This window comes from Colobus angolensis, unplaced genomic scaffold (genome assembly GCF_000951035.1).
Source record: "Colobus angolensis palliatus isolate OR3802 unplaced genomic scaffold, Cang.pa_1.0 Scaffold24, whole genome shotgun sequence".
NCBI classification, from domain to species: domain Eukaryota; kingdom Metazoa; phylum Chordata; class Mammalia; order Primates; family Cercopithecidae; genus Colobus; species Colobus angolensis.
In genome coordinates this window covers 12741040-12744619 of record NW_012115599.1, presented here as the reverse complement: position 1 = coordinate 12744619, position 3580 = coordinate 12741040, and the positions used below count along the sequence as shown (strand labels likewise).

Below are 3580 nucleotides of genomic sequence, written 5' to 3'. Positions count from 1 at the left end.
CGCCGCGCCCACTGCGCAAGCGTCGCCTGCCTAGGCCCCGCCCCTTCCTCTCCCGGAGGCCCGCCCCTTAGTGTCGTCACAAACCCGTGACGTCCCCGCGTGACCTCACCGGGGCGGGGCGAGGGGGCGAAAAGTAGGAAGGAGGAAAGAGATGGTCCAACCGTGTAGGGGAGTTTCTGTCCAGACCCTTACTCCGCCGGGTCCCCACCTTCAAGGAGAGCTGTTAAAGCCTGGGGCTGCGGGAGAAGTTCAGGGATTTTCGTCTGGGACAACTCTACCGTTTTGCAGGTGAGGAAACTGAAGTCCCGGGAGAGGGAGACAGTGGCAAGGTCAAGTAGCAAAGTGCACTCAGGACTCAGCCCTCCCAGCCAGGAGTCTGCCACTCACGCTTGAAGGACGTGTTTGAAGAGCCGCTTTCCCAGAGGAATGCTGCCTTAAAACCTTGATTCCCGGGCACTCTTTGCTATTACTACAGTTTATCGGTGCTGTTTGTGTTACGCAACGGTAGCATCGTGTCTCCGGAAAATAAAAAAGGTCTCTATACAAACATCCATCACAGGTCTAGAAGAACACCACCATAACCTTCCACCCACTCCGTCAGGAACAACCCTATCAAAATAAAGTCATGAGAATTTAGCATGCCTTGTTCTGTATTTAAAATAGCAGACGAAGTATTTCTGTATATACTGTACACCTTCCCGGTCAAGGTCTATCAAAGAATGAGAAAGGAAGTAAAGAGACTGTCTTGTCTGCCCTCTTCTGTTAGGAAATGTTTTTGAAACACCGCGAATTGCCCAGCACTCCTAGATCCAAGGCAGGGAAGGGTGGGGGGATGAGTGAGAAATGGTCTTCTGCCTTCAAGTAGCCCCCTATTTTGCAAATAAGGGAAGTAAGCTTACGTGCGTTGTCCAGAAATACAGAGCAGCAAAACTAGAACCCAGATTTCTGGTTCCTTATGAAGTGTGTTTTTCACAATTTCAAAAACAACTGGAATAAGTAGTAACGTGTCGGGGGCCAGGATGTTTTGGAAAGGGAACGCATTCCTCTGTCCCACCTCCAAAAGAGAGTAAACTACAGTGGCTTTTTAAGGTTCTGGAGTCATGCATATTTGGGACTCAGAGATGAACATGTTTTGTCCTAATCTTTTGGATGGTGCAATAGAGACAGAACGATTATAAAAATCTCAATAACTGAAAGGAACTGAGACTGTCGAGTCCAACCTCCCCATTCTACAGATGAAGACATTGAAATGGATAGAGAGGAAATGATTCACCCAAGATTACACAGCTGGAAAGGGCGTTCCAAACTCCCAGTTTAGCACTCCATTCACTATACCCTGCTACATTCCCTTTCTACATTAAGTTCAATTGGGACCTTACACAAAAATTAAAAAGTTGACCCAAGAACTAATTTGATGTTAGGACCATAGACTTCTAGAAAATGTTTTAACTTGCAGTATCCATGGATGAAAATTGTGTTGACCAAGGATCCAAAAGACATTATTGGAACCTGGCGACTCAATTAGAATGCTGATTTAGGGAAAAATTCAAAACTCTCAGTCAATCGCATACAGTACTAAGGTCTTAACCCACACCTAAACGCTCTACATAATTCAAAAAAAAATTTTTTTTTCAGACAAGATCTTATTCTGTTGCCCAGGCTTGAGTGCAATGGCAGGATCACGGCTCACTGCAGCCTTGAACTCCTGGGATCAAGTAATCCTCCCACCTCAGCTCCCCCAGGAAATTGGAACTGCAAGTGGGTGCCACCATGCCCAGCTAATGTTGTTTTTTCAACCTTCTGTAGAGACAGGGTCTCACTGTGTTGCCCTGGCTGATCTCAAACTTCTGGGCTTGAGGGATCCTCTTCCCTTGGCCTCCCTAAGTGTTGGGATTGCAGGCATGAGCCACTGTGCCCTAATATTTTTATGTAATAAATAAAAAGCTATTAAGATCAATGAGTAGGTGGGAGGATAGCTTACGCCCAGGAATTTGAGACCAGCCTGAGTAACATGGTGAGACCACCACACCACAAAAAATTTAAAAATTAATCCTGCATGGTAGTGCTCACCCATGGTCCCAGCAACATGGGAGGCTGAGGAGGGAGGATCATTTGAGCCCAGGAAGTTGAGGCTGCAGTGCGCCATGTTCCTGCCACTGCACTTCAGCCTGGGTGACAGGAGATGCTGTCTCAAAAAAATTTTTAAAGTTACATATAAAAATAAAAAGATCAATAAGGAGTCCAAGGTGGGAGGAGCACTTGAGGCCAAGAGTTTGAGACCAGCCTGGGCAGGCAGTGTAGCATCTCTACCAAAAATTTTTAAAAATAGCTGGGTTAACTGGTACGCACCTGTAGTCCCACCTGCTCCAGGTAGTTGAAGCAGGAAGATAGCCTGCGCCTAGGAGTTTGAGGCTGCAGTGAGCTGTGATTGTGCCACTGCACTGGAGCCTAGGCACCTGAGCAAGACTCAGTCTCCCTTTTTCTTTTTTGAGGCAGAGTCTTGCTCTGTTGCCCAGGTTGGAGTGCAGTGGTGAGATCTCAGCTTGTTGCAACCTCTGCCTCCCAGGTTCAAGCAATTCTCCTGCCTCAGCCTCGCAAGTAGCAGAGACCACAGGTGTGCACCACCACATCTAGCTAATTTTTGTATTTTTTGGTAGTGACGGATTTTCACCGATGTTGGCCAGGCTGGTCTGAAACTCCTGACTTCAGGTGATCTGCCGTCGGCCTCCCAAAGTGCTGGGATTACAGGCATGAGTCACCTTGCCCGGCCAAGACTGTCTCTTAAAAATATATATATTAAAGGCTGGAAAATGAATGAAAATATTTTAAACTCCATGAATAAGAAATACAAATTAAAACAAAGATACAATATCATTCTTACATATTTTTTACATTTTTACATAAACAAGGTTTTTTAGTATAAATATATCCTATACATTAACTTGTGTCCTCTATTTATTTGCTAACTCTGGCAACCCAAACTATGGGGAATGTTTACTTTTATGTTAAGTTTCTATACTGCTTGAATGTTTACAGTGAGTATATATTAACTTGGTAGTTATTTTTTTTTTTTTGTCCCCATGAAAGCAGACTGTTTTATTTTTAAAAAAGCATAAAATTTTCAATGATTTTCTTTAAATGTTATTGGTGAGGTCAAATTATATCGCTATTGGCCAAGCATGGTGGCTCATGCCTGTAATCCCAGCACTTTGGGAGGTTGAGGTGGATGAATCACATGAAGTCAAGAGTTCGAGACTAGCCTGGCCAACATGGTGAAACCGCATAAAAAATGCAAAAAAAATTGGCCAGGCGTGGTGGCTCATGCCTGTAATTCCAGTACTTTGGGAGACCAAGGCGGGCAGATCACTTGAGGTCAGGAGTTCGAGACCAGCCTGACGAACATGGAGAAACTCCGTTTCAACTAAAAATACAAAATTAGCCCGGCATGGTGGTGCATGCCTGTAATCCCAGCTACTCTAGAGGCTGAGGCAGGAGAATCACTTGAACCTGGGAGGCAGAGGTTGCAGTGAGCTGAGATCATGCCATTGCACTCCAGCCTGGGCAACAAGAGCAAAACTCC

The 3580-nt window shown here is 45.3% G+C and overlaps 1 protein-coding gene and 1 long non-coding RNA gene across 3 annotated transcripts in view; one reads left to right on the top strand and one right to left on the bottom strand.

Moving 5' to 3' along the window:
- LOC105514203 overlaps nt 1-636 on the top strand; it is a 1200-nt gene extending 564 nt beyond the window's left edge. Inside the window, exons 1-2 of one of the 2 annotated variants that reach the window (XR_001002151.1) lie at nt 81-133; nt 289-636. This is a non-coding gene — a long non-coding RNA (uncharacterized LOC105514203). Of the gene's footprint in view, nt 1-80; nt 134-288 lie in introns of those variants that run through there. The other variant, XR_001002152.1, reaches the window with a different exon arrangement.
- Nucleotides 1-3580, bottom strand: part of LOC105514202 (chromosome unknown open reading frame, human C6orf106) — a 127287-nt gene that overhangs the window by 116523 nt on the left and 7184 nt on the right. The window lies entirely within an intron of this gene.